At 53.4% G+C, this 23,914-nt stretch overlaps 71 non-coding genes across 71 annotated transcripts; 48 read left to right on the forward strand and 23 right to left on the reverse strand.

Moving 5' to 3' along the window:
• The first annotated feature begins 85 nt into the window (after positions 1-85).
• On the forward strand, positions 86-158 carry Trnav-aac. The gene has a single exon. It is a non-coding gene; the product is annotated as a tRNA-Val (tRNA).
• A 158-nt stretch (positions 159-316) lies between these two features.
• On the forward strand, positions 317-389 carry Trnav-aac. Its single transcript has one exon. It is a non-coding gene; the product is annotated as a tRNA-Val (tRNA).
• A 668-nt stretch (positions 390-1,057) lies between these two features.
• Trnav-cac lies at positions 1,058-1,130 on the forward strand. Its single transcript has one exon. It is a non-coding gene; the product is annotated as a tRNA-Val (tRNA).
• Positions 1,131-1,559: 429 nt separating this feature from the next.
• On the forward strand, positions 1,560-1,632 carry Trnav-cac. The gene has a single exon. It is a non-coding gene; the product is annotated as a tRNA-Val (tRNA).
• A 158-nt stretch (positions 1,633-1,790) lies between these two features.
• On the forward strand, positions 1,791-1,863 carry Trnav-aac. Its single transcript has one exon. It is a non-coding gene; the product is annotated as a tRNA-Val (tRNA).
• Positions 1,864-2,057: 194 nt separating this feature from the next.
• Trnap-agg lies at positions 2,058-2,129 on the reverse strand. Its single transcript has one exon. It is a non-coding gene; the product is annotated as a tRNA-Pro (tRNA).
• A 401-nt stretch (positions 2,130-2,530) lies between these two features.
• On the forward strand, positions 2,531-2,603 carry Trnav-uac. Its single transcript has one exon. It is a non-coding gene; the product is annotated as a tRNA-Val (tRNA).
• Positions 2,604-2,761: 158 nt separating this feature from the next.
• On the forward strand, positions 2,762-2,834 carry Trnav-aac. Its single transcript has one exon. It is a non-coding gene; the product is annotated as a tRNA-Val (tRNA).
• A 158-nt stretch (positions 2,835-2,992) lies between these two features.
• On the forward strand, positions 2,993-3,065 carry Trnav-aac. The gene has a single exon. It is a non-coding gene; the product is annotated as a tRNA-Val (tRNA).
• Positions 3,066-3,259: 194 nt separating this feature from the next.
• On the reverse strand, positions 3,260-3,331 carry Trnap-agg. Its single transcript has one exon. It is a non-coding gene; the product is annotated as a tRNA-Pro (tRNA).
• A 402-nt stretch (positions 3,332-3,733) lies between these two features.
• On the forward strand, positions 3,734-3,806 carry Trnav-cac. The gene has a single exon. It is a non-coding gene; the product is annotated as a tRNA-Val (tRNA).
• Positions 3,807-3,964: 158 nt separating this feature from the next.
• Trnai-aau lies at positions 3,965-4,037 on the forward strand. Its single transcript has one exon. It is a non-coding gene; the product is annotated as a tRNA-Ile (tRNA).
• Positions 4,038-4,231: 194 nt separating this feature from the next.
• Trnap-agg lies at positions 4,232-4,303 on the reverse strand. The gene has a single exon. It is a non-coding gene; the product is annotated as a tRNA-Pro (tRNA).
• A 402-nt stretch (positions 4,304-4,705) lies between these two features.
• On the forward strand, positions 4,706-4,778 carry Trnav-cac. Its single transcript has one exon. It is a non-coding gene; the product is annotated as a tRNA-Val (tRNA).
• A 158-nt stretch (positions 4,779-4,936) lies between these two features.
• On the forward strand, positions 4,937-5,009 carry Trnav-aac. Its single transcript has one exon. It is a non-coding gene; the product is annotated as a tRNA-Val (tRNA).
• Positions 5,010-5,677: 668 nt separating this feature from the next.
• On the forward strand, positions 5,678-5,750 carry Trnav-cac. Its single transcript has one exon. It is a non-coding gene; the product is annotated as a tRNA-Val (tRNA).
• A 158-nt stretch (positions 5,751-5,908) lies between these two features.
• Trnav-aac lies at positions 5,909-5,981 on the forward strand. Its single transcript has one exon. It is a non-coding gene; the product is annotated as a tRNA-Val (tRNA).
• Positions 5,982-6,175: 194 nt separating this feature from the next.
• On the reverse strand, positions 6,176-6,247 carry Trnap-agg. Its single transcript has one exon. It is a non-coding gene; the product is annotated as a tRNA-Pro (tRNA).
• Positions 6,248-6,649: 402 nt separating this feature from the next.
• Positions 6,650-6,722, forward strand: Trnav-cac. The gene has a single exon. It is a non-coding gene; the product is annotated as a tRNA-Val (tRNA).
• A 158-nt stretch (positions 6,723-6,880) lies between these two features.
• On the forward strand, positions 6,881-6,953 carry Trnav-aac. The gene has a single exon. It is a non-coding gene; the product is annotated as a tRNA-Val (tRNA).
• A 194-nt stretch (positions 6,954-7,147) lies between these two features.
• On the reverse strand, positions 7,148-7,219 carry Trnap-agg. Its single transcript has one exon. It is a non-coding gene; the product is annotated as a tRNA-Pro (tRNA).
• Positions 7,220-7,621: 402 nt separating this feature from the next.
• Trnav-cac lies at positions 7,622-7,694 on the forward strand. The gene has a single exon. It is a non-coding gene; the product is annotated as a tRNA-Val (tRNA).
• A 158-nt stretch (positions 7,695-7,852) lies between these two features.
• On the forward strand, positions 7,853-7,925 carry Trnav-aac. The gene has a single exon. It is a non-coding gene; the product is annotated as a tRNA-Val (tRNA).
• A 194-nt stretch (positions 7,926-8,119) lies between these two features.
• Positions 8,120-8,191, reverse strand: Trnap-agg. Its single transcript has one exon. It is a non-coding gene; the product is annotated as a tRNA-Pro (tRNA).
• Positions 8,192-8,593: 402 nt separating this feature from the next.
• On the forward strand, positions 8,594-8,666 carry Trnav-cac. The gene has a single exon. It is a non-coding gene; the product is annotated as a tRNA-Val (tRNA).
• Positions 8,667-8,824: 158 nt separating this feature from the next.
• Positions 8,825-8,897, forward strand: Trnav-aac. The gene has a single exon. It is a non-coding gene; the product is annotated as a tRNA-Val (tRNA).
• Positions 8,898-9,091: 194 nt separating this feature from the next.
• Trnap-agg lies at positions 9,092-9,163 on the reverse strand. The gene has a single exon. It is a non-coding gene; the product is annotated as a tRNA-Pro (tRNA).
• A 402-nt stretch (positions 9,164-9,565) lies between these two features.
• Trnav-cac lies at positions 9,566-9,638 on the forward strand. The gene has a single exon. It is a non-coding gene; the product is annotated as a tRNA-Val (tRNA).
• Positions 9,639-9,796: 158 nt separating this feature from the next.
• On the forward strand, positions 9,797-9,869 carry Trnav-aac. The gene has a single exon. It is a non-coding gene; the product is annotated as a tRNA-Val (tRNA).
• Positions 9,870-10,063: 194 nt separating this feature from the next.
• Trnap-agg lies at positions 10,064-10,135 on the reverse strand. Its single transcript has one exon. It is a non-coding gene; the product is annotated as a tRNA-Pro (tRNA).
• Positions 10,136-10,537: 402 nt separating this feature from the next.
• Positions 10,538-10,610, forward strand: Trnav-cac. The gene has a single exon. It is a non-coding gene; the product is annotated as a tRNA-Val (tRNA).
• Positions 10,611-10,768: 158 nt separating this feature from the next.
• Trnav-aac lies at positions 10,769-10,841 on the forward strand. Its single transcript has one exon. It is a non-coding gene; the product is annotated as a tRNA-Val (tRNA).
• A 194-nt stretch (positions 10,842-11,035) lies between these two features.
• Positions 11,036-11,107, reverse strand: Trnap-agg. The gene has a single exon. It is a non-coding gene; the product is annotated as a tRNA-Pro (tRNA).
• A 402-nt stretch (positions 11,108-11,509) lies between these two features.
• On the forward strand, positions 11,510-11,582 carry Trnav-cac. Its single transcript has one exon. It is a non-coding gene; the product is annotated as a tRNA-Val (tRNA).
• Positions 11,583-11,740: 158 nt separating this feature from the next.
• On the forward strand, positions 11,741-11,813 carry Trnav-aac. Its single transcript has one exon. It is a non-coding gene; the product is annotated as a tRNA-Val (tRNA).
• Positions 11,814-12,007: 194 nt separating this feature from the next.
• Trnap-agg lies at positions 12,008-12,079 on the reverse strand. Its single transcript has one exon. It is a non-coding gene; the product is annotated as a tRNA-Pro (tRNA).
• Positions 12,080-12,481: 402 nt separating this feature from the next.
• Trnav-cac lies at positions 12,482-12,554 on the forward strand. The gene has a single exon. It is a non-coding gene; the product is annotated as a tRNA-Val (tRNA).
• A 158-nt stretch (positions 12,555-12,712) lies between these two features.
• Positions 12,713-12,785, forward strand: Trnav-aac. The gene has a single exon. It is a non-coding gene; the product is annotated as a tRNA-Val (tRNA).
• A 194-nt stretch (positions 12,786-12,979) lies between these two features.
• Positions 12,980-13,051, reverse strand: Trnap-agg. The gene has a single exon. It is a non-coding gene; the product is annotated as a tRNA-Pro (tRNA).
• Positions 13,052-13,453: 402 nt separating this feature from the next.
• Positions 13,454-13,526, forward strand: Trnav-cac. The gene has a single exon. It is a non-coding gene; the product is annotated as a tRNA-Val (tRNA).
• Positions 13,527-13,684: 158 nt separating this feature from the next.
• Trnav-aac lies at positions 13,685-13,757 on the forward strand. Its single transcript has one exon. It is a non-coding gene; the product is annotated as a tRNA-Val (tRNA).
• Positions 13,758-13,951: 194 nt separating this feature from the next.
• Trnap-agg lies at positions 13,952-14,023 on the reverse strand. Its single transcript has one exon. It is a non-coding gene; the product is annotated as a tRNA-Pro (tRNA).
• Positions 14,024-14,425: 402 nt separating this feature from the next.
• Trnav-cac lies at positions 14,426-14,498 on the forward strand. The gene has a single exon. It is a non-coding gene; the product is annotated as a tRNA-Val (tRNA).
• Positions 14,499-14,656: 158 nt separating this feature from the next.
• On the forward strand, positions 14,657-14,729 carry Trnav-aac. The gene has a single exon. It is a non-coding gene; the product is annotated as a tRNA-Val (tRNA).
• Positions 14,730-14,923: 194 nt separating this feature from the next.
• Trnap-agg lies at positions 14,924-14,995 on the reverse strand. The gene has a single exon. It is a non-coding gene; the product is annotated as a tRNA-Pro (tRNA).
• A 402-nt stretch (positions 14,996-15,397) lies between these two features.
• On the forward strand, positions 15,398-15,470 carry Trnav-cac. Its single transcript has one exon. It is a non-coding gene; the product is annotated as a tRNA-Val (tRNA).
• Positions 15,471-15,628: 158 nt separating this feature from the next.
• Trnav-aac lies at positions 15,629-15,701 on the forward strand. The gene has a single exon. It is a non-coding gene; the product is annotated as a tRNA-Val (tRNA).
• Positions 15,702-15,895: 194 nt separating this feature from the next.
• On the reverse strand, positions 15,896-15,967 carry Trnap-agg. The gene has a single exon. It is a non-coding gene; the product is annotated as a tRNA-Pro (tRNA).
• A 402-nt stretch (positions 15,968-16,369) lies between these two features.
• On the forward strand, positions 16,370-16,442 carry Trnav-cac. Its single transcript has one exon. It is a non-coding gene; the product is annotated as a tRNA-Val (tRNA).
• A 158-nt stretch (positions 16,443-16,600) lies between these two features.
• Trnav-aac lies at positions 16,601-16,673 on the forward strand. Its single transcript has one exon. It is a non-coding gene; the product is annotated as a tRNA-Val (tRNA).
• Positions 16,674-16,867: 194 nt separating this feature from the next.
• Trnap-agg lies at positions 16,868-16,939 on the reverse strand. The gene has a single exon. It is a non-coding gene; the product is annotated as a tRNA-Pro (tRNA).
• Positions 16,940-17,341: 402 nt separating this feature from the next.
• Positions 17,342-17,414, forward strand: Trnav-cac. The gene has a single exon. It is a non-coding gene; the product is annotated as a tRNA-Val (tRNA).
• Positions 17,415-17,572: 158 nt separating this feature from the next.
• Positions 17,573-17,645, forward strand: Trnav-aac. The gene has a single exon. It is a non-coding gene; the product is annotated as a tRNA-Val (tRNA).
• A 194-nt stretch (positions 17,646-17,839) lies between these two features.
• Trnap-agg lies at positions 17,840-17,911 on the reverse strand. The gene has a single exon. It is a non-coding gene; the product is annotated as a tRNA-Pro (tRNA).
• Positions 17,912-18,313: 402 nt separating this feature from the next.
• Positions 18,314-18,386, forward strand: Trnav-cac. The gene has a single exon. It is a non-coding gene; the product is annotated as a tRNA-Val (tRNA).
• A 158-nt stretch (positions 18,387-18,544) lies between these two features.
• Trnav-aac lies at positions 18,545-18,617 on the forward strand. Its single transcript has one exon. It is a non-coding gene; the product is annotated as a tRNA-Val (tRNA).
• A 194-nt stretch (positions 18,618-18,811) lies between these two features.
• On the reverse strand, positions 18,812-18,883 carry Trnap-agg. The gene has a single exon. It is a non-coding gene; the product is annotated as a tRNA-Pro (tRNA).
• A 402-nt stretch (positions 18,884-19,285) lies between these two features.
• Trnav-cac lies at positions 19,286-19,358 on the forward strand. Its single transcript has one exon. It is a non-coding gene; the product is annotated as a tRNA-Val (tRNA).
• Positions 19,359-19,552: 194 nt separating this feature from the next.
• Positions 19,553-19,624, reverse strand: Trnap-agg. Its single transcript has one exon. It is a non-coding gene; the product is annotated as a tRNA-Pro (tRNA).
• A 402-nt stretch (positions 19,625-20,026) lies between these two features.
• Positions 20,027-20,099, forward strand: Trnav-cac. Its single transcript has one exon. It is a non-coding gene; the product is annotated as a tRNA-Val (tRNA).
• Positions 20,100-20,257: 158 nt separating this feature from the next.
• Positions 20,258-20,330, forward strand: Trnav-aac. The gene has a single exon. It is a non-coding gene; the product is annotated as a tRNA-Val (tRNA).
• A 194-nt stretch (positions 20,331-20,524) lies between these two features.
• Positions 20,525-20,596, reverse strand: Trnap-agg. Its single transcript has one exon. It is a non-coding gene; the product is annotated as a tRNA-Pro (tRNA).
• A 402-nt stretch (positions 20,597-20,998) lies between these two features.
• On the forward strand, positions 20,999-21,071 carry Trnav-cac. The gene has a single exon. It is a non-coding gene; the product is annotated as a tRNA-Val (tRNA).
• A 158-nt stretch (positions 21,072-21,229) lies between these two features.
• Positions 21,230-21,302, forward strand: Trnav-aac. Its single transcript has one exon. It is a non-coding gene; the product is annotated as a tRNA-Val (tRNA).
• A 194-nt stretch (positions 21,303-21,496) lies between these two features.
• On the reverse strand, positions 21,497-21,568 carry Trnap-agg. Its single transcript has one exon. It is a non-coding gene; the product is annotated as a tRNA-Pro (tRNA).
• Positions 21,569-21,970: 402 nt separating this feature from the next.
• Trnav-cac lies at positions 21,971-22,043 on the forward strand. The gene has a single exon. It is a non-coding gene; the product is annotated as a tRNA-Val (tRNA).
• A 194-nt stretch (positions 22,044-22,237) lies between these two features.
• Positions 22,238-22,309, reverse strand: Trnap-agg. Its single transcript has one exon. It is a non-coding gene; the product is annotated as a tRNA-Pro (tRNA).
• Positions 22,310-22,711: 402 nt separating this feature from the next.
• Positions 22,712-22,784, forward strand: Trnav-cac. Its single transcript has one exon. It is a non-coding gene; the product is annotated as a tRNA-Val (tRNA).
• A 194-nt stretch (positions 22,785-22,978) lies between these two features.
• Positions 22,979-23,050, reverse strand: Trnap-agg. Its single transcript has one exon. It is a non-coding gene; the product is annotated as a tRNA-Pro (tRNA).
• A 402-nt stretch (positions 23,051-23,452) lies between these two features.
• Positions 23,453-23,525, forward strand: Trnav-cac. The gene has a single exon. It is a non-coding gene; the product is annotated as a tRNA-Val (tRNA).
• Positions 23,526-23,719: 194 nt separating this feature from the next.
• Trnap-agg lies at positions 23,720-23,791 on the reverse strand. The gene has a single exon. It is a non-coding gene; the product is annotated as a tRNA-Pro (tRNA).
• Positions 23,792-23,914: the final 123 nt, after the last annotated feature.

The following is a 23,914-nucleotide window of genomic DNA, read 5'->3' on the forward strand; positions in this document are numbered from 1 at the left end:
TTTGCAAGTACCACATTTATTGAATTATTTAGTTACGATGGCAACATCACTACAAGTTGTCTGTGAAGTAAGGTGCACACAAGCAGTTTCCGTGGTGTAGCGGTTATCACGTCTGCCTAACACGCAGAAGGTCCCCGGTTCGATCGCGGGCGGAAACAGTATTTTCCTGCCTATGTCGTATTGTCCTCCAATGAGCCACGTCGTGTGTGGATCTGCTGCATGTCCCTTCGTTTTGCAAGTACCACATTTATTGAATTTTTTAGTTACGATGGCAACATCACTACAAGTTGTCTGTGAAGTAAGGTGCACACAAGCAGTTTCCGTGGTGTAGCGGTTATCACGTCTGCCTAACACGCAGAAGGTCCCCGGTTCGATCGCGGGCGGAAACACTTTTTCATCACTTTAAGCAAGACGTACCAACATGCATCTGCTACCATCTGTACCCGAAACCTTCGTAATCGCCTTCACGCGTCGGACTCGAGTGTCAATTGCTCACATCGAATAAGAAATTCATTTGATATTGACGGCGAGCTTTTTGCGCTGACTCAGCCACTGACGTGCGATCAGTTTGCACAAAACGCTAGGGCTCGTACGGCATTTGAACCGGCGACCTCCTGCACCCTAAGCAGGAATCATACCCCTAGACCAACGAGCCCTGTGACACAGCGAATGCCAATTATTGAAGTCCCTCGATTTCGTCCAGGGTGCCCTGGAAGTCTCGTGTACGCTGGCGGGATGGGGGCGGCGCGAATTCCCGCGGTCGGCGGACTTCCTGGGCTATTGGTACCTTCATGTAGAGCTGCCGCTGGGCTCGCACTGCCTGCTGCTGAGAAAGTGATTGCTTTTGCTGATATGACTTGCAATAACGACTGCGCGAAACGCCGCTATCTCGTTAGGGGTGCTACGGCAGACACCCTCTCGAGCACCCCGAAGACTTCTTGAGCCCTCGGCTGTGATGGGTTCCAGGCTGTCAAAAGAACTGTCGTGTGTGCATTCGCTGACGAGAGAAAGGCTGAGGCAAGTTTGAGTGAACAAGGATGGACTCGTCGTGTCCGTCGTTTCCGTAGTGTAGCGGTTATCACGTCTGCTTCACACGCAGAAGGTCCCCGGTTCGATCCCGGGCGGGAACAGTATTTTCCTGCCTATGTCGTATTGTCCTCCAATGAGCCACTTCGGGTGTGGATCTGCCGCATGTCCCTTCGTTTTGCAAGTACCACATTTATTGAATTTTTTAGTTACGATGGCAACATCACTACAAGTTGTCTGTGAAGTAAGGTGCACACAGCCTAACACGCAGAAGGTGCCCGCTGGGCTCGCACTGCCTGCTGCTAAGAAAGTGATTGCTTTTGCTGATATGACTTGCAATAACGACTGCGCGAAACGCCGCTATCTCGTTAGGGGTGCTACGGCAGACACCCTCTCGAGCACCCCGAAGACTTCTTGAGCCCTCGGCTGTGATGGGTTCCAGGCTGACAAAAGAACTGTCGTGTGTGCATTCGCGGACGAGAGAAAGTCTGTGGCAAGTTCGAGTGAACTAGGATGGACTCCTCGGGTCCGTGGTTTCCGTAGTGTAGCGGTTATCACGTCTGCTTCACACGCAGAAGGTCCCCGGTTCGATCCCGGGCGGGAACAGTATTTTCCTGCCTATGTCGTATTGTCCTCCAATGAGCCACGTCGTGTGTGGATCTGCTGCATGTCCCTTCGTTTTGCAAGTACCACATTTATTGAATTTTTTAGTTACGATGGCAACATCACTACAAGTTGTCTGTGAAGTAAGGTGCACACAAGCAGTTTCCGTGGTGTAGCGGTTATCACGTCTGCCTAACACGCAGAAGGTCCCCGGTTCGATCGCGGGCGGAAACACTTTTTCATCACTTTAAGCAAGACGTACCAACATGCATCTGCTACCATCTGTACCCGAAACCTTCGTAATCGCCTTCACGCGTCGGACTCGAGTGTCAATTGCTCACATCGAATAAGAAATTCATTTGATATTGACGGCGAGCTTTTTGCGCTGACTCAGCCACTGACGTGCGATCAGTTTGCACAAAACGCTAGGGCTCGTCCGGGATTTGAACCCGGGACCTCCTGCACCCTAAGCAGGAATCATACCCCTAGACCAACGAGCCCTGTGACACGGCGAATGCCAATTATTTAAGTCCCTCGATGTCGTCCAGGGTGCCCTGGAAGTCTCGTGTACGCTGGCGGGATGGGGGCGGCGCGAATTCTGCGGTCGGCGGCCTTCCTGGGCTGTTGGTACCTTCATGTAGAGCTGCCGCTGGGATCGCACTGCCTGCTGCTGAGAAAGTGATTGCTTTTGCTGATATGACTTGCAATAACGACTGCGCGAAACGCCGCTATCTCGTTAGGGGTGCTACGGCAGACACCCTCTCGAGCACCCCGAAGACTTCTTGAGCCCTCGGCTGTGATGGGTTCCAGGCTGACAAAAGAACTGTCGTGTGTGCATTCGCGGACGAGAGAAAGTCTGAGGCAAGTTCGAGTGAACTAGGATGGACTCCTCGGGTCCGTCGTTTCCGTAGTGTAGCGGTTATCACGTCTGCTTTACACCCAGAAGGTCCCCGGTTCGACCCCGGGCGGGAACAGTATTTTCCTGCCTATGTCGTATTGTCCTCCAATGAGCCACGTCGTGTGTGGATCTGCTGCATGTCCCTTCGTTTTGCAAGTACCACATTTATTGAATTTTTTAGTTACGATGGCAACATCACTACAAGTTGTCTGTGAAGTAAGGTGCACACAAACAGTTTCCGTGGTGTAGCGGTTATCACGTCTGCCTAACACGCAGAAGGTCCCCGGTTCGATCCCGGGCGGGAACAGTATTTTCCTGCCTATGTCGTATTGTCCTCCAATGAGCCACGTCGTGTGTGGATCTGCTGCATGTCCCTTCGTTTTACAAGTACCACATTTATTGAATTTTTTAGTTACGATGGCAACGTCACTACAAGTTGTCTGTGAAATAAGGTGCACACAAGCAGTTTCCGTGGTGTAGCGGTTATCACGACTGCCTAACACGCAGAAGGTCCCCGGTTCGATCCCGGGCGGAAACACTTTTTCATCACTTTAAGCAAGACGTACTAACGTGCATCTGCTACCATCTGTACCCGAAACCTTCGTAATCGCCTTCACGCGTCGGACCCGAGTGCCAATTGCTCACATCGAATAAGAAATTCATTTGATATTGACGGCGAGCTTTTTGCGCTGACTCAGCCACTGACGTGCGATCAGTTTGCACAAAACGCTAGGGCTCGTCCGGGATTTGAACACGGGACCTCCTGCACCCTAAGCAGGAATCATACCCCTAGACCAACGAGCCCTGTGACACGGCGAATGCCAAATATTCCAGTCCCTCGATGTCGTCCAGGGTGCCCTGGAAGTCTCGTGTACGCTGGCGGGATGGGGGCGGCGCGAATTCCCGCGGTCGGCGGCCTTCCTGGGCTATTGGTACCTTCATGTAGAGCTGCCGCTGGGCTCGCACTGCCTGCTGCTGAGAAAGTGATTGCTTTTGCTGATATGACTTGCAATAACGACTGCGCGAAACGCCGCTATCTCGTTAGGGGTGCTACGGCAGACACCCTCTCGAGCAACCCGAAGACTTCTTGAGCCCTCGGCTGTGATGGGTTCCAGGCTGACAAAAGAACTGTCGTGTGTGCATTCGCGGACGAGAGAAAGTCTGAGGCAAGTTCGAGTGAACAAGGATGGACTCCTCGGGTCCGTCGTTTCCGTAGTGGAGCGGTTATCACGTCTGCTTCACACGCAGAAGGTCCCCGGTTCGATCCCGGGCAGGAACAGTATTTTCCTGCCTATGTCGTATTGTCCTCCAATGAGCCACGTCGTGTGTGGATCTGCTGCATGTCCCTTCGTTTTACAAGTACCACATTTATTGAATTTTTTAGTTACGATGGCAACATCACTACAAGTTGTCTGTGAAATAAGGTGCACACAAGCAGTTTCCGTGGTGTAGCGGTTATCACGTCTGCCTAATACGCAGAAGGTTCCCGGTTCGATCCCGGGCGGAAACACTTTTTCATCACTTTAAGCAAGACGTACTAACGTGCATCTGCTACCATCTGTACCCGAAACCTTCGTAATCGCCTTCACGCGTCGGACCCGAGTGCCAATTGCTCACATCGAATAAGAAATTCATTTGATATTGACGGCGAGCTTTTTGCGCTGACTCAGCCACTGACGTGCGATCAGTTTGCACAAAACGCTAGGGCTCGTCCGGGATTTGAACCCGGGACCTCCTGCACCCTAAGCAGGAATCATACCCCTAGACCAACGAGCCCTGTGACACGGCGAATTCCAAATATTCCAGTCCCTCGATGTCGTCCAGGGTGCCCTGGAAGTCTCGTGTACGCTGGCGGGATGGGGGCGGCGCGAATTCCCGCGGTCGGCGGCCTTCCTGGGCTATTGGTACCTTCATGTAGAGCTGCCGCTGGGCTCGCACTGCCTGCTGCTGAGAAAGTGATTGCTTTTGCTGATATGACTTGCAATAACGACTGCGCGAAACGCCGCTATCTCGTTAGGGGTGCTACGGCAGACACCCTCTCGAGCAACCCGAAGACTTCTTGAGCCCTCGGCTGTGATGGGTTCCAGGCTGACAAAAGAACTGTCGTGTGTGCATTCGCGGACGAGAGAAAGTCTGAGGCAAGTTCGAGTGAACAAGGATGGACTACTCGGGTCCGTCGTTTCCGTAGTGTAGCGGTTATCACGTCTGCTTCACACGCAGAAGGTCCCCGGTTCGATCCCGGGCGGGAACAGTATTTTCATGCCTATGTCGTATTGTCCTCCAATGAGCCACGTCGTGTGTGGATCTGCTGCATGTCCCTTCGTTTTACAAGTACCACATTTATTGAATTTTTTAGTTACGATGGCAACGTCACTACAAGTTGTCTGTGAAATAAGGTGCACACAAGCAGTTTCCGTGGTGTAGCGGTTATCACGTCTGCCTAACACGCAGAAGGTCCCCGGTTCGATCCCGGGCGGAAACACTTTTTCATCACTTTAAGCAAGACGTACTAACGTGCATCTGCTACCATCTGTACCCGAAACCTTCGTAATCGCCTTCACGCGTCGGACCCGAGTGCCAATTGCTCACATCGAATAAGAAATTCATTTGATATTGACGGCGAGCTTTTTGCGCTGACTCAGCCACTGACGTGCGATCAGTTTGCACAAAACGCTATTGCTCGTCCGGCATTTGAACCCGGGACCTCCTGCACCCTAAGCAGGAATCATACCCCTACACCAACGAGCCCTGTGACACGGCGAATGCCAAATATTCCAGTCCCTCGATGTCGTCCAGGGTGCCCTGGAAGTCTCGTGTACGCTGGCGGGATGGGGGCGGCGCGAATTCCCGCGGTCGGCGGCCTTCCTGGGCTATTGGTACCTTCATGTAGAGCTGCCGCTGGGCTCGCACTGCCTGCTGCTGAGAAAGTGATTGCTTTTGCTGATATGACTTGCAATAACGACTGCGCGAAACGCCGCTATCTCGTTAGGGGTGCTACGGCAGACACCCTCTCGAGCAACCCGAAGACTTCTTGAGCCCTCGGCTGTGATGGGTTCCAGGCTGACAAAAGAACTGTCGTGTGTGCATTCGCGGACGAGAGAAAGTCTGAGGCAAGTTCGAGTGAACAAGGATGGACTACTCGGGTCCGTCGTTTCCGTAGTGTAGCGGTTATCACGTCTGCTTCACACGCAGAAGGTCCCCGGTTCGATCCCGGGCGGGAACAGTATTTTCCTGCCTATGTCGTATTGTCCTCCAATGAGCCACGTCGTGTGTGGATCTGCTGCATGTCCCTTCGTTTTACAAGTACCACATTTATTGAATTTTTTAGTTACGATGGCAACGTCACTACAAGTTGTCTGTGAAATAAGGTGCACACAAGCAGTTTCCGTGGTGTAGCGGTTATCACGTCTGCCTAACACGCAGAAGGTCCCCGGTTCGATCCCGGGCGGAAACACTTTTTCATCACTTTAAGCAAGACGTACTAACGTGCATCTGCTACCATCTGTACCCGAAACCTTCGTAATCGCCTTCACGCGTCGGACCCGAGTGCCAATTGCTCACATCGAATAAGAAATTCATTTGATATTGACGGCGAGCTTTTTGCGCTGACTCAGCCACTGACGTGCGATCAGTTTGCACAAAACGCTAGGGCTCGTCCGGCATTTGAACCCGGGACCTCCTGCACCCTAAGCAGGAATCATACCCCTAGACCAACGAGCCCTGTGACACGGCGAATGCCAAATATTCCAGTCCCTCGATGTCGTCCAGGGTGCCCTGGAAGTCTCGTGTACGCTGGCGGGATGGGGGCGGCGCGAATTCCCGCGGTCGGCGGCCTTCCTGGGCTATTGGTACCTTCATGTAGAGCTGCCGCTGGGCTCGCACTGCCTGCTGCTGAGAAAGTGATTGCTTTTGCTGATATGACTTGCAATAACGACTGCGCGAAACGCCGCTATCTCGTTAGGGGTGCTACGGCAGACACCCTCTCGAGCAACCCGAAGACTTCTTGAGCCCTCGGCTGTGATGGGTTCCAGGCTGACAAAAGAACTGTCGTGTGTGCATTCGCGGACGAGAGAAAGTCTGAGGCAAGTTCGAGTGAACAAGGATGGACTCCTCGGGTCCGTCGTTTCCGTAGTGGAGCGGTTATCACGTCTGCTTCACACGCAGAAGGTCCCCGGTTCGATCCCGGGCAGGAACAGTATTTTCCTGCCTATGTCGTATTGTCCTCCAATGAGCCACGTCGTGTGTGGATCTGCTGCATGTCCCTTCGTTTTACAAGTACCACATTTATTGAATTTTTTAGTTACGATGGCAACATCACTACAAGTTGTCTGTGAAATAAGGTGCACACAAGCAGTTTCCGTGGTGTAGCGGTTATCACGTCTGCCTAACACGCAGAAGGTTCCCGGTTCGATCCCGGGCGGAAACACTTTTTCATCACTTTAAGCAAGACGTACTAACGTGCATCTGCTACCATCTGTACCCGAAACCTTCGTAATCGCCTTCACGCGTCGGACCCGAGTGCCAATTGCTCACATCGAATAAGAAATTCATTTGATATTGACGGCGAGCTTTTTGCGCTGACTCAGCCACTGACGTGCGATCAGTTTGCACAAAACGCTAGGGCTCGTCCGGGATTTGAACCTGGGACCTCCTGCACCCTAAGCAGGAATCATACCCCTAGACCAACGAGCCCTGTGACACGGCGAATGCCAAATATTCCAGTCCCTCGATGTCGTCCAGGGTGCCCTGGAAGTCTCGTGTACGCTGGCGGGATGGGGGCGGCGCGAATTCCCGCGGTCGGCGGCCTTCCTGGGCTATTGGTACCTTCATGTAGAGCTGCCGCTGGGCTCGCACTGCCTGCTGCTGAGAAAGTGATTGCTTTTGCTGATATGACTTGCAATAACGACTGCGCGAAACGCCGCTATCTCGTTAGGGGTGCTACGGCAGACACCCTCTCGAGCAACCCGAAGACTTCTTGAGCCCTCGGCTGTGATGGGTTCCAGGCTGACAAAAGAACTGTCGTGTGTGCATTCGCGGACGAGAGAAAGTCTGAGGCAAGTTCGAGTGAACAAGGATGGACTCCTCGGGTCCGTCGTTTCCGTAGTGTAGCGGTTATCACGTCTGCTTCACACGCAGAAGGTCCCCGGTTCGATCCCGGGCGGGAACAGTATTTTCCTGCCTATGTCGTATTGTCCTCCAATGAGCCACGTCGTGTGTGGATCTGCTGCATGTCCCTTCGTTTTACAAGTACCACATTTATTGAATTTTTTAGTTACGATGGCAACATCACTACAAGTTGTCTGTGAAATAAGGTGCACACAAGCAGTTTCCGTGGTGTAGCGGTTATCACGTCTGCCTAACACGCAGAAGGTCCCCGGTTCGATCCCGGGCGGAAACACTTTTTCATCACTTTAAGCAAGACGTACTAACGTGCATCTGCTACCATCTGTACCCGAAACCTTCGTAATCGCCTTCACGCGTCGGACCCGAGTGCCAATTGCTCACATCGAATAAGAAATTCATTTGATATTGACGGCGAGCTTTTTGCGCTGACTCAGCCACTGACGTGCGACCAGTTTGCACAAAACGCTAGGGCTCGTCCGGCATTTGAACCCGGGACCTCCTGCACCCTAAGCAGGAATCATACCCCTAGACCAACAAGCCCTGTGACACGGCGAATGCCAAATATTCCAGTCCCTCGATGTCGTCCAGGGTGCCCTGGAAGTCTCGTGTACGCTGGCGGGATGGGGGCGGCGCGAATTCCCGCGGCCGGCGGCCTTCCTGGGCTATTGGTACCTTCATGTAGAGCTGCCGCTGGGCTCGCACTGCCTGCTGCTGAGAAAGTGATTGCTTTTGCTGATATGACTTGCAATAACGACTGCGCGAAACGCCGCTATCTCGTTAGGGGTGCTACGGCAGACACCCTCTCGAGCAACCCGAAGACTTCTTGAGCCCTCGGCTGTGATGGGTTCCAGGCTGACAAAAGAACTGTCGTGTGTGCATTCGCGGACGAGAGAAAGTCTGAGGCAAGTTCGAGTGAACAAAGATAGACTCCTCGGGTCCGTCGTTTCCGTAGTGGAGCGGTTATCACGTCTGCTTCACACGCAGAAGGTCCCCGGTTCGATCCCGGGCGGGAACAGTATTTTCCTGCCTATGTCGTATTGTCCTCCAATGAACCACGTCGTGTGTGGATCTGCTGCATGTCCCTTCGTTTTACAAGTACCACATTTATTGAATTTTTTAGTTACGATGGCAACATCACTACAAGTTGTCTGTGAAATAAGGTGCACACAAGCAGTTTCCGTGGTGTAGCGGTTATCACGTCTGCCTAACACGCAGAAGGTTCCCGGTTCGATCCCGGGCGGAAACACTTTTTCATCACTTTAAGCAAGACGTACTAACGTGCATCTGCTACCATCTGTACCCGAAACCTTCGTAATCGCCTTCACGCGTCGGACCCGAGTGCCAATTGCTCACATCGAATAAGAAATTCATTTGATATTGACGGCGAGCTTTTTGCGCTGACTCAGCCACTGACGTGCGATCAGTTTGCACAAAACGCTAGGGCTCGTCCGGCATTTGAACCCGGGACCTCCTGCACCCTAAGCAGGAATCATACCCCTAGACCAACGAGCCCTGTGATACGGCGAATGCCAAATATTCCAGTCCCTCGATGTCGTCCAGGGTGCCCTGGAAGTCTCGTGTACGCTGGCGGGATGGGGGCGGCGCGAATTCCCGCGGTCGGCGGCCTTCCTGGGCTATTGGTACCTTCATGTAGAGCTGCCGCTGGGCTCGCACTGCCTGCTGCTGAGAAAGTGATTGCTTTTGCTGATATGACTTGCAATAACGACTGCGCGAAACGCCGCTATCTCGTTAGGGGTGCTACGGCAGACACCCTCTCGAGCAACCCGAAGACTTCTTGAGCCCTCGGCTGTGATGGGTTCCAGGCTGACAAAAGAACTGTCGTGTGTGCATTCGCGGACGAGAGAAAGTCTGAGGCAAGTTCGAGTGAACAAGGATGGACTCCTCGGGTCCGTCGTTTCCGTAGTGTAGCGGTTATCACGTCTGCTTCACACGCAGAAGGTCCCCGGTTCGATCCCGGGCGGGAACAGTATTTTCCTGCCTATGTCGTATTGTCCTCCAATGAGCCACGTCGTGTGTGGATCTGCTGCATGTCCCTTCGTTTTACAAGTACCACATTTATTGAATTTTTTAGTTACGATGGCAACATCACTACAAGTTGTCTGTGAAATAAGGTGCACACAAGCAGTTTCCGTGGTGTAGCGGTTATCACGTCTGCCTAACACGCAGAAGGTCCCCGGTTCGATCCCGGGCGGAAACACTTTTTCATCACTTTAAGCAAGACGTACTAACGTGCATCTGCTACCATCTGTACCCGAAACCTTCGTAATCGCCTTCACGCGTCGGACCCGAGTGCCAATTGCTCACATCGAATAAGAAATTCATTTGATATTGACGGCGAGCTTTTTGCGCTGACTCAGCCACTGACGTGCGACCAGTTTGCACAAAACGCTAGGGCTCGTCCGGCATTTGAACCCGGGACCTCCTGCACCCTAAGCAGGAATCATACCCCTAGACCAACAAGCCCTGTGACACGGCGAATGCCAAATATTCCAGTCCCTCGATGTCGTCCAGGGTGCCCTGGAAGTCTCGTGTACGCTGGCGGGATGGGGGCGGCGCGAATTCCCGCGGCCGGCGGCCTTCCTGGGCTATTGGTACCTTCATGTAGAGCTGCCGCTGGGCTCGCACTGCCTGCTGCTGAGAAAGTGATTGCTTTTGCTGATATGACTTGCAATAACGACTGCGCGAAACGCCGCTATCTCGTTAGGGGTGCTACGGCAGACACCCTCTCGAGCAACCCGAAGACTTCTTGAGCCCTCGGCTGTGATGGGTTCCAGGCTGACAAAAGAACTGTCGTGTGTGCATTCGCGGACGAGAGAAAGTCTGAGGCAAGTTCGAGTGAACAAAGATAGACTCCTCGGGTCCGTCGTTTCCGTAGTGGAGCGGTTATCACGTCTGCTTCACACGCAGAAGGTCCCCGGTTCGATCCCGGGCGGGAACAGTATTTTCCTGCCTATGTCGTATTGTCCTCCAATGAACCACGTCGTGTGTGGATCTGCTGCATGTCCCTTCGTTTTACAAGTACCACATTTATTGAATTTTTTAGTTACGATGGCAACATCACTACAAGTTGTCTGTGAAATAAGGTGCACACAAGCAGTTTCCGTGGTGTAGCGGTTATCACGTCTGCCTAACACGCAGAAGGTTCCCGGTTCGATCCCGGGCGGAAACACTTTTTCATCACTTTAAGCAAGACGTACTAACGTGCATCTGCTACCATCTGTACCCGAAACCTTCGTAATCGCCTTCACGCGTCGGACCCGAGTGCCAATTGCTCACATCGAATAAGAAATTCATTTGATATTGACGGCGAGCTTTTTGCGCTGACTCAGCCACTGACGTGCGATCAGTTTGCACAAAACGCTAGGGCTCGTCCGGCATTTGAACCCGGGACCTCCTGCACCCTAAGCAGGAATCATACCCCTAGACCAACGAGCCCTGTGATACGGCGAATGCCAAATATTCCAGTCCCTCGATGTCGTCCAGGGTGCCCTGGAAGTCTCGTGTACGCTGGCGGGATGGGGGCGGCGCGAATTCCCGCGGTCGGCGGCCTTCCTGGGCTATTGGTACCTTCATGTAGAGCTGCCGCTGGGCTCGCACTGCCTGCTGCTGAGAAAGTGATTGCTTTTGCTGATATGACTTGCAATAACGACTGCGCGAAACGCCGCTATCTCGTTAGGGGTGCTACGGCAGACACCCCCTCGAGCAACCCGAAGACTTCTTGAGCCCTCGGCTGTGATGGGTTCCAGGCTGACAAAAGAACTGTCGTGTGTGCATTCGCGGACGAGAGAAAGTCTGAGGCAAGTTCGAGTGAACAAAGATGGACTCCTCGGGTCCGTCGTTTCCGTAGTGGAGCGGTTATCACGTCTGCTTCACACGCAGAAGGTCCCCGGTTCGATCCCGGGCGGGAACAGTATTTTCCTGCCTATGTCGTATTGTCCTCCAATGAGCCACGTCGTGTGTGGATCTGCTGCATGTCCCTTCGTTTTGCAAGTACCACATTTATTGAATTTTTTAGTTACGATGGCAACATCACTACAAGTTGTCTGTGAAATAAGGTGCACACAAGCAGTTTCCGTGGTGTAGCGGTTATCACGTCTGCCTAACACGCAGAAGGTTCACGGTTCGATCCCGGGCGGAAACACTTTTTCATCACTTTAAGCAAGACGTACTAACGTGCATCTGCTACCATCTGTACCCGAAACCTTCGTAATCGCCTTCACGCGTCGGACCCGAGTGCCAATTGCTCACATCGAATAAGAAATTCATTTGATATTGACGGCGAGCTTTTTGCGCTGACTCAGCCACTGACGTGCGATCAGTTTGCACAAAACGCTAGGGCTCGTCCGGCATTTGAACCCGGGACCTCCTGCACCCTAAGCAGGAATCATACCCCTAGACCAACGAGCCCTGTGACACGGCGAATGCCAAATATTCCAGTCCCTCGATGTCGTCCAGGGTGCCCTGGAAGTCTCGTGTACGCTGGCGGGATGGGGGCGGCGCGAATTCCCGCGGTCGGCGGCCTTCCTGGGCTATTGGTACCTTCATGTAGAGCTGCCGCTGGGCTCGCACTGCCTGCTGCTGAGAAAGTGATTGCTTTTGCTGATATGACTTGCAATAACGACTGCGCGAAACGCCGCTATCTCGTTAGGGGTGCTACGGCAGACACCCTCTCGAGCAACCCGAAGACTTCTTGAGCCCTCGGCTGTGATGGGTTCCAGGCTGACAAAAGAACTGTCGTGTGTGCATTCGCGGACGAGAGAAAGTCTGAGGCAAGTTCGAGTGAACAAAGATGGACTCCTCGGGTCCGTCGTTTCCGTAGTGGAGCGGTTATCACGTCTGCTTCACACGCAGAAGGTCCCCGGTTCGATCCCGGGCGGGAACAGTATTTTCCTGCCTATGTCGTATTGTCCTCCAATGAGCCACGTCGTGTGTGGATCTGCTGCATGTCCCTTCGTTTTGCAAGTACCACATTTATTGAATTTTTTAGTTACGATGGCAACATCACTACAAGTTGTCTGTGAAGTAAGGTGCACACAAGCAGTTTCCGTGGTGTAGCGGTTATCACGTCTGCCTAACACGCAGAAGGTCCCCGGTTCGATCCCGGGCGGAAACACTTTTACATCACTTTAAGCAAGACGTACTAACATGCATCTGCTACCATCTGTACCCGAAACCTTCGTAATCGCCTTCACGCGTCGGACCCGAGTGCCAATTGCTCACATCGAATAAGAAATTCATTTGATATTGACGGCGAGCTTTTTGCGCTGACTCAGCCACTGACGTGCGATCAGCTTGCACAAAACGCTAGGGCTCGTCCGGCATTTGAACCCGGGACCTCCTGCACCCTAAGCAGGAATCATACCCCTAGACCAACGAGCCCTGTGATACGGCGAATGCCAAATATTCCAGTCCCTCGATGTCGTCCAGGGTGCCCTGGAAGTCTCGTGTACGCTGGCGGGATGGGGGCGGCGCGAATTCCCGCGGTCGGCGGCCTTCCTGGGCTATTGGTACCTTCATGTAGAGCTGCCGCTGGGCTCGCACTGCCTGCTGCTGAGAAAGTGATTGCTTTTGCTGATATGACTTGCAATAACGACTGCGCGAAACGCCGCTATCTCGTTAGGGGTGCTACGGCAGACACCCTCTCGAGCAACCCGAAGACTTCTTGAGCCCTCGGCTGTGATGGGTTCCAGGCTGACAAAAGAACTGTCGTGTGTGCATTCGCGGACGAGAGAAAGTCTGAGGCAAGTTCGAGTGAACAAAGATGGACTCCTCGGGTCCGTCGTTTCCGTAGTGTAGCGGTTATCACGTCTGCTTCACACGCAGAAGGTCCCCGGTTCGATCCCGGGCGGGAACAGTATTTTCCTGCCTATGTCATATTGTCCTCCAATGAGCCACGTCGTGTGTGGATCTGCTGCATGTCCCTTCGTTTTGCAAGTACCACATTTATTGAATTTTTTAGTTACGATGGCAACATCACTACAAGTTGTCTGTGAAGTAAGGTGCACACAAGCAGTTTCCGTGGTGTAGCGGTTATCACGTCTGCCTAACACGCAGAAGGTCCCCGGTTCGATCCCGGGCGGAAACACTTTTACATCACTTTAAGCAAGACGTACGAACATGCATCTGCTACCATCTGTACCCGAAACCTTCGTAATCGCCTTCATGCGTCGGACCCGAGTGCCAATTGCTCACATCGAATAAGAAATTCATTTGATATTGACGGCGAGCTTTTTGCGCTGACTCAGCCACTGACGTGCGATCAGTTTTCACAAAACGCTAGGGCTCGTCCGGGATTTGAACACGGGACCTCCTGCACCCTAAGCAGGAATCATACCCCTAGACCAACGAGCCCTGTGACACGGCGAATTCCAAATATTCCAGTCCCTCGATGTCGTCCAGGGTGCCCTGGAAGTCTCGTGTACGCTGGCGGGATGGGGGCGGCGCGAATTCCCGCGGTCGGCGGCCTTCCTGGGCTATTGGTACCTTCATTTAGAGCTGCCGCTGGGCTCGCACTGCCTGCTGCTGAGAAAGTGATTGCTTTTGCTGATATGACTTGCAATAACGACTGCGCGAAACGCCGCTATCTCGTTAGGGGTGCTACGGCAGACACCCTCTCGAGCAACCCGAAGACTTCTTGAGCCCTCGGCTGTGATGGGTTCCAGGCTGACAAAAGAACTGTCGTGTGTGCATTCGCGGACGAGAGAAAGTCTGAGGCAAATTCGAGTGAACAAGGATGGACTACTCGGGTCCGTCGTTTCCGTAGTGTAGCGGTTATCACGTCTGCTTCACACGCAGAAGGTCCCCGGTTCGATCCCGGGCGGGAACAGTATTTTCCTGCCTATGTCGTATTGTCCTCCAATGAGCCACGTCGTGTGTGGATCTGCTGCATGTCCCTTCGTTTTGCAAGTACCACATTTATTGAATTTTTTAGTTACGATGGCAACATCACTACAAGTTGTCTGTGAAGTAAGGTGCACACAAGCAGTTTCCGTGGTGTAGCGGTTATCACGTCTGCCTAACACGCAGAAGGTTCCCGGTTCGATCCCGGGCGGAAACACTTTTTCATCACTTTAAGCAAGACGTACTAACGTGCATCTGCTACCATCTGTACCCGAAACCTTCGTAATCGCCTTCACGCGTCGGACCCGAGTGCCAATTGCTCACATCGAATAAGAAATTCATTTGATATTGACGGCGAGCTTTTTGCGCTGACTCAGCCACTGACGTGCGATCAGTTTGCACAAAACGCTAGGGCTCGTCCGGCATTTGAACCCGGGACCTCCTGCACCCTAAGCAGGAATCATACCCCTAGACCAACGAGCCCTGTGATACGGCGAATGCCAAATATTCCAGTCCCTCGATGTCGTCCAGGGTGCCCTGGAAGTCTCGTGTACGCTGGCGGGATGGGGGCGGCGCGAATTCCCGCGGTCGGCGGCCTTCCTGGGCTATTGGTACCTTCATGTAGAGCTGCCGCTGGGCTCGCACTGCCTGCTGCTGAGAAAGTGATTGCTTTTGCTGATATGACTTGCAATAACGACTGCGCGAAACGCCGCTATCTCGTTAGGGGTGCTACGGCAGACACCCCCTCGAGCAACCCGAAGACTTCTTGAGCCCTCGGCTGTGATGGGTTCCAGGCTGACAAAAGAACTGTCGTGTGTGCATTCGCGGACGAGAGAAAGTCTGAGGCAAGTTCGAGTGAACAAAGATGGACTCCTCGGGTCCGTCGTTTCCGTAGTGGAGCGGTTATCACGTCTGCTTCACACGCAGAAGGTCCCCGGTTCGATCCCGGGCGGGAACAGTATTTTCCTGCCTATGTCGTATTGTCCTCCAATGAGCCACGTCGTGTGTGGATCTGCTGCATGTCCCTTCGTTTTGCAAGTACCACATTTATTGAATTTTTTAGTTACGATGGCAACATCACTACAAGTTGTCTGTGAAATAAGGTGCACACAAGCAGTTTCCGTGGTGTAGCGGTTATCACGTCTGCCTAACACGCAGAAGGTTCACGGTTCGATCCCGGGCGGAAACACTTTTTCATCACTTTAAGCAAGACGTACTAACGTGCATCTGCTACCATCTGTACCCGAAACCTTCGTAATCGCCTTCACGCGTCGGACCCGAGTGCCAATTGCTCACATCGAATAAGAAATTCATTTGATATTGACGGCGAGCTTTTTGCGCTGACTCAGCCACTGACGTGCGATCAGTTTGCACAAAACGCTAGGGCTCGTCCGGCATTTGAACCCGGGACCTCCTGCACCCTAAGCAGGAATCATACCCCTAGACCAACGAGCCCTGTGACACGGCGAATGCCAAATATTCCAGTCCCTCGATGTCGTCCAGGGTGCCCTGGAAGTCTCGTGTACGCTGGCGGGATGGGGGCGGCGCGAATTCCCGCGGTCGGCGGCCTTCCTGGGCTATTGGTACCTTCATGTAGAGCTGCCGCTGGGCTCGCACTGCCTGCTGCTGAGAAAGTGATTGCTTTTGCTGATATGACTTGCAATAACGACTGCGCGAAACGCCGCTATCTCGTTAGGGGTGCTACGGCAGACACCCTCTCGAGCAACCCGAAGACTTCTTGAGCCCTCGGCTGTGATGGGTTCCAGGCTGACAAAAGAACTGTCGTGTGTGCATTCGCGGACGAGAGAAAGTCTGAGGCAAGTTCGAGTGAACAAAGATGGACTCCTCGGGTCCGTCGTTTCCGTAGTGGAGCGGTTATCACGTCTGCTTCACACGCAGAAGGTCCCCGGTTCGATCCCGGGCGGGAACAGTATTTTCCTGCCTATGTCGTATTGTCCTCCAATGAGCCACGTCGTGTGTGGATCTGCTGCATGTCCCTTCGTTTTGCAAGTACCACATTTATTGAATTTTTTAGTTACGATGGCAACATCACTACAAGTTGTCTGTGAAGTAAGGTGCACACAAGCAGTTTCCGTGGTGTAGCGGTTATCACGTCTGCCTAACACGCAGAAGGTCCCCGGTTCGATCCCGGGCGGAAACACTTTTACATCACTTTAAGCAAGACGTACTAACATGCATCTGCTACCATCTGTACCCGAAACCTTCGTAATCGCCTTCACGCGTCGGACCCGAGTGCCAATTGCTCACATCGAATAAGAAATTCATTTGATATTGACGGCGAGCTTTTTGCGCTGACTCAGCCACTGACGTGCGATCAGCTTGCACAAAACGCTAGGGCTCGTCCGGCATTTGAACCCGGGACCTCCTGCACCCTAAGCAGGAATCATACCCCTAGACCAACGAGCCCTGTGATACGGCGAATGCCAAATATTCCAGTCCCTCGATGTCGTCCAGGGTGCCCTGGAAGTCTCGTGTACGCTGGCGGGATGGGGGCGGCGCGAATTCCCGCGGTCGGCGGCCTTCCTGGGCTATTGGTACCTTCATGTAGAGCTGCCGCTGGGCTCGCACTGCCTGCTGCTGAGAAAGTGATTGCTTTTGCTGATATGACTTGCAATAACGACTGCGCGAAACGCCGCTATCTCGTTAGGGGTGCTACGGCAGACACCCTCTCGAGCAACCCGAAGACTTCTTGAGCCCTCGGCTGTGATGGGTTCCAGGCTGACAAAAGAACTGTCGTGTGTGCATTCGCGGACGAGAGAAAGTCTGAGGCAAGTTCGAGTGAACAAAGATGGACTCCTCGGGTCCGTCGTTTCCGTAGTGTAGCGGTTATCACGTCTGCTTCACACGCAGAAGGTCCCCGGTTCGATCCCGGGCGGGAACAGTATTTTCCTGCCTATGTCGTATTGTCCTCCAATGAGCCACGTCGTGTGTGGATCTGCTGCATGTCCCTTCGTTTTGCAAGTACCACATTTATTGAATTTTTTAGTTACGATGGCAACATCACTACAAGTTGTCTGTGAAGTAAGGTGCACACAAGCAGTTTCCGTGGTGTAGCGGTTATCACGTCTGCCTAACACGCAGAAGGTCCCCGGTTCGATCCCGGGCGGAAACACTTTTACATCACTTTAAGCAAGACGTACGAACATGCATCTGCTACCATCTGTACCCGAAACCTTCGTAATCGCCTTCATGCGTCGGACCCGAGTGCCAATTGCTCACATCGAATAAGAAATTCATTTGATATTGACGGCGAGCTTTTTGCGCTGACTCAGCCACTGACGTGCGATCAGTTTTCACAAAACGCTAGGGCTCGTCCGGGATTTGAACACGGGACCTCCTGCACCCTAAGCAGGAATCATACCCCTAGACCAACGAGCCCTGTGACACGGCGAATTCCAAATATTCCAGTCCCTCGATGTCGTCCAGGGTGCCCTGGAAGTCTCGTGTACGCTGGCGGGATGGGGGCGGCGCGAATTCCCGCGGTCGGCGGCCTTCCTGGGCTATTGGTACCTTCATTTAGAGCTGCCGCTGGGCTCGCACTGCCTGCTGCTGAGAAAGTGATTGCTTTTGCTGATATGACTTGCAATAACGACTGCGCGAAACGCCGCTATCTCGTTAGGGGTGCTACGGCAGACACCCTCTCGAGCAACCCGAAGACTTCTTGAGCCCTCGGCTGTGATGGGTTCCAGGCTGACAAAAGAACTGTCGTGTGTGCATTCGCGGACGAGAGAAAGTCTGAGGCAAATTCGAGTGAACAAGGATGGACTACTCGGGTCCGTCGTTTCCGTAGTGTAGCGGTTATCACGTCTGCTTCACACGCAGAAGGTCCCCGGTTCGATCCCGGGCGGGAACAGTATTTTCCTGCCTATGTCGTATTGTCCTCCAATGAGCCACGTCGTGTGTGGATCTGCTGCATGTCCCTTCGTTTTGCAAGTACCACATTTATTGAATTTTTTAGTTACGATGGCAACATCACTACAAGTTGTCTGTGAAGTAAGGTGCACACAAGCAGTTTCCGTGGTGTAGCGGTTATCACGTCTGCCTAACACGCAGAAGGTCCCCGGTTCGATCCCGTGCGGAAACACTTTTTCATCACTTTAAGCAAGACGTACTAACGTGCATCTGGTACCATCTGTACCCGAAACCTTCGTAATCGCCTTCACGCGTCGGACCCGAGTGCCAATTGCACACATCGAATAAGAAATTCATTTGATATTGACGGCGAGCTTTTTGCGCTGACTCAGCCACTGACGTGCGATCAGTTTGCACAAAACGCTAGGGCTCGTCCGGGATTTGAACCCGGGACCTCCTGCACCCTAAGCAGGAATCATACCCCTAGACCAACGAGCCCTGTGACACGGCGAATGCCAAATATTCCAGTCCCTCGATGTCGTCCAGGGTGCCCTGGAAGTCTCGTGTACGCTGGCGGGATGGGGGCGGCGCGAATTCCCGCGGTCGGCGGCCTTCCTGGGCTATTGGTACCTTCATGTAGAGCTGCCGCTGGGCTCGCACTGCCTGCTGCTGAGAAAGTGATTGCTTTTGCTGATATGACTTGCAATAACGACTGCGCGAAACGCCGCTATCTCGTTAGGGGTGCTACGGCAGACACCCTCTCGAGCAACCCGAAGACTTCTTGAGCCCTCGGCTGTGATGGGTTCCAGGCTGACAAAAGAACTGTCGTGTGTGCATTCGCGGACGAGAGAAAGTCTGAGGCAAGTTCGAGTGAACAAGGATGGACTCCTCGGGTCCGTCGTTTCCGTAGTGGAGCGGTTATCACGTCTGCTTCACACGCAGAAGGTCCCCGGTTCGATCCCGGGCGGAAACACTTTTTCATCACTTTAAGCAAGACGTACTAACATGCATCTGCTACCATCTGTACCCGAAACCTTCGTAATCGCCTTCACGCGTCGGACCCGAGTGCCAATTGCTCACATCGAATAAGAAATTCATTTGATATTGACGGCGAGCTTTTTGCGCTGACTCAGCCACTGACGTGCGATCAGTTTGCACAAAACGCTAGGGCTCGTCCGGGATTTGAACCCGGGACCTCCTGCACCCTAAGCAGGAATCATATCCCTAGACCAACGAGCCCTGTGACACGGCGAATGCCAAATATTCCAGTCCCTCGATGTCGTCCAGGGTGCCCTGGAAGTCTCGTGTACGCTGGCGGGATGGGGGCGGCGCGAATTCCCGCGGTCGGCGGCCTTCCTGGGCTATTGGTACCTTCATGTAGAGCTGCCGCTGGGCTCGCACTGCCTGCTGCTGAGAAAGTGATTGCTTTTGCTGATATGACTTGCAATAACGACTGCGCGAAACGCCGCTATCTCGTTAGGGGTGCTACGGCAGACACCCTCTCGAGCAACCCGAAGACTTCTTGAGCCCTCGGCTGTGATGGGTTCCAGGCTGACAAAAGAACTGTCGTGTGTGCATTCGCGGACGAGAGAAAGTCTGAGGCAAATTCGAGTGAACAAGGATGGACTACTCGGGTCCGTCGTTTCCGTAGTGTAGCGGTTATCACGTCTGCTTCACACGCAGAAGGTCCCCGGTTCGATCCCGGGCGGGAACAGTATTTTCCTGCCTATGTCGTATTGTCCTCCAATGAGCCACGTCGTGTGTGGATCTGCTGCATGTCCCTTCGTTTTGCAAGTACCACATTTATTGAATTTTTTAGTTACGATGGCAACATCACTACAAGTTGTCTGTGAAGTAAGGTGCACACAAGCAGTTTCCGTGGTGTAGCGGTTATCACGTCTGCCTAACACGCAGAAGGTCCCCGGTTCGATCCCGGGCGGAAACACTTTTACATCACTTTAAGCAAGACGTACTAACATGCATCTGCTACCATCTGTACCCGAAACCTTCGTAATCGCCTTCACGCGTCGGACCCGAGTGCCAATTGCTCACATCGAATAAGAAATTCATTTGATATTGACGGCGAGCTTTTTGCGCTGACTCAGCCACTGACGTGCGATCAGTTTTCACAAAACGCTAGGGCTCGTCCGGGATTTGAACACGGGACCTCCTGCACCCTAAGCAGGAATCATACCCCTAGACCAACGAGCCCTGTGACACGGCGAATGCCAAATATTCCAGTCCCTCGATGTCGTCCAGGGTGCCCTGGAAGTCTCGTGTACGCTGGCGGGATGGGGGCGGCGCGAATTCCCGCGGTCGGCGGCCTTCCTGGGCTATTGGTACCTTCATTTAGAGCTGCCGCTGGGCTCGCACTGCCTGCTGCTGAGAAAGTGATTGCTTTTGCTGATATGACTTGCAATAACGACTGCGCGAAACGCCGCTATCTCGTTAGGGGTGCTACGGCAGACACCCTCTCGAGCAACCCGAAGACTTCTTGAGCCCTCGGCTGTGATGGGTTCCAGGCTGACAAAAGAACTGTCGTGTGTGCATTCGCGGACGAGAGAAAGTCTGAGGCAAGTTCGAGTGAACAAGGATGGACTCCTCGGGTCCGTCGTTTCCGTAGTGTAGCGGTTATCACGTCTGCTTCACACGCAGAAGGTCCCCGGTTCGATCCCGGGCGGGAACAGTATTTTCCTGCCTATGTCGTATTGTCCTCCAATGAGCCACGTCGTGTGTGGATCTGCTGCATGTCCCTTCGTTTTGCAAGTACCACATTTATTGAATTTTTTAGTTACGATGGCAACATCACTACAAGTTGTCTGTGAAGTAAGGTGCACACAAGCAGTTTCCGTGGTGTAGCGGTTATCACGTCTGCCTAACACGCAGAAGGTCCCCGGTTCGATCCCGGGCGGAAACACTTTTACATCACTTTAAGCAAGACGTACTAACATGCATCTGCTACCATCTGTACCCGAAACCTTCGTAATCGCCTTCACGCGTCGGACCCGAGTGCCAATTGCTCACATCGAATAAGAAATTCATTTGATATTGACGGCGAGCTTTTTGCGCTGACTCAGCCACTGACGTGCGATCAGTTTTCACAAAACGCTAGGGCTCGTCCGTGATTTGAACACGGGACCTCCTGCACCCTAAGCAGGAATCATACCCCTAGACCAACGAGCCCTGTGACACGGCGAATGCCAAATATTCCAGTCCCTCGATGTCGTCCAGGGTGCCCTGGAAGTCTCGTGTACGCTGGCGGGATGGGGGCGGCGCGAATTCCCGCGGTCGGCGGCCTTCCTGGGCTATTGGTACCTTCATTTAGAGCTGCCGCTGGGCTCGCACTGCCTGCTGCTGAGAAAGTGATTGCTTTTGCTGATATGACTTGCAATAACGACTGCGCGAAACGCCGCTATCTCGTTAGGGGTGCTACGGCAGACACCCTCTCGAGCAACCCGAAGACTTCTTGAGCCCTCGGCTGTGATGGGTTCCAGGCTGACAAAAGAACTGTCGTGTGTGCATTCGCGGACGAGAGAAAGTCTGAGGCAATTTCGAGTGAACAAGGATGGACTCCTCGGGTCCGTCGTTTCCGTAGTGTAGCGGTTATCACGTCTGCTTCACACGCAGAAGGTCCCCGGTTCGATCCCGGGCGGAAACACTTTTTCATCACTTTAAGCAAGACGTACTAACATGCATCTGCTTCCATCTGTACCCGAAACCTTCGTAATCGCCTTCACGCGTCGGACCCGACTGCCAATTGCTCACATCGAATAAGAAATTCATTTGATATTGACGGCGAGCTTTTTGCGCTGACTCAGCCACTGACGTGCGATCAGTTTGCACAAAACGCTAGGGCTCGTCCGGGATTTGAACCCGGGACCTCCTGCACCCTAAGCAGGAATCATATCCCTAGACCAACGAGCCCTGTGACACGGCGAATGCCAAATATTCCAGTCCCTCGATGTCGTCCAGGGTGCCCTGGAAGTCTCGTGTACGCTGGCGGGATGGGGGCGGCGCGAATTCCCGCGGTCGGCGGCCTTCCTGGGCTATTGGTACCTTCATGTAGAGCTGCCGCTGGGCTCGCACTGCCTGCTGCTGAGAAAGTGATTGCTTTTGCTGATATGACTTGCAATAACGACTGCGCGAAACGCCGCTATCTTGTTAGGGGTGCTACGGCAGACACCCTCTCGAGCAACCCGAAGACTTCTTGAGCCCTCGGCTGTGATGGGTTCCAGGCTGACAAAAGAACTGTCGTGTGTGCATTCGCGGACGAGAGAAAGTCTGAGGCAAGTTCGAGTGAACAAGGATGGACTCCTCGGGTCCGTCGTTTCCGTAGTGTAGCGGTTATCACGTCTGCTTCACACGCAGAAGGTCCCCGGTTCGATCCCGGGCGGAAACACTTTTTCATCACTTTAAGCAAGACGTACTAACATGCATCTGCTTCCATCTGTACCCGAAACCTTCGTAATCGCCTTCACGCGTCGGACCCGACTGCCAATTGCTCACATCGAATAAGAAATTCATTTGATATTGACGGCGAGCTTTTTGCGCTGACTCAGCCACTGACGTGCGATCAGTTTGCACAAAACGCTAGGGCTCGTCCGGGATTTGAACCCGGGACCTCCTGCACCCTAAGCAGGAATCATATCCCTAGACCAACGAGCCCTGTGACACGGCGAATGCCAAATATTCCAGTCCCTCGATGTCGTCCAGGGTGCCCTGGAAGTCTCGTGTACGCTGGCGGGATGGGGGCGGCGCGAATTCCCGCGGTCGGCGGCCTTCCTGGGCTATTGGTACCTTCATGTAGAGCTGCCGCTGGGCTCGCACTGCCTGCTGCTGAGAAAGTGATTGCTTTTGCTGATATGACTTGCAATAACGACTGCGCGAAACGCCGCTATCTCGTTAGGGGTGCTACGGCAGACACCCTCTCGAGCAACCCGAAGACTTCTTGAGCCCTCGGCTGTGATGGGTTCCAGGCTGACAAAAGAACTGTCGTGTGTGCATTCGCGGACGAGAGAAAGTCTGAGGCAAGTTCGAGTGAACAAGGATGGACTCCTCGGGTCCGTCGTTTCCGTAGTGGAGCGGTTATCACGTCTGCTTCACACGCAGAAGGTCCCCGGTTCGATCCCGGGCGGAAACACTTTTTCATCACTTTAAGCAAGACGTACTAACATGCATCTGCTACCATCTGTACCCGAAACCTTCGTAATCGCCTTCACGCGTCGGACCCGAGTGCCAATTGCTCACATCGAATAAGAAATTCATTTGATATTGACGGCGAGCTTTTTGCGCTGACTCAGCCACTGACGTGCGATCAGTTTGCACAAAACGCTAGGGCTCGTCCGGGATTTGAACCCGGGACCTCCTGCACCCTAAGCAGGAATCATATCCCTAGACCAACGAGCCCTGTGACACGGCGAATGCCAAATATTCCAGTCCCTCGATGTCGTCCAGGGTGCCCTGGAAGTCTCGTGTACGCTGGCGGGATGGGGGCGGCGCGAATTCCCGCGGTCGGCGGCCTTCCTGGGC

This window comes from Schistocerca piceifrons, unplaced genomic scaffold, assembly GCF_021461385.2.
Source record: "Schistocerca piceifrons isolate TAMUIC-IGC-003096 unplaced genomic scaffold, iqSchPice1.1 HiC_scaffold_539, whole genome shotgun sequence".
NCBI lineage: Eukaryota > Metazoa > Arthropoda > Insecta > Orthoptera > Acrididae > Schistocerca > Schistocerca piceifrons.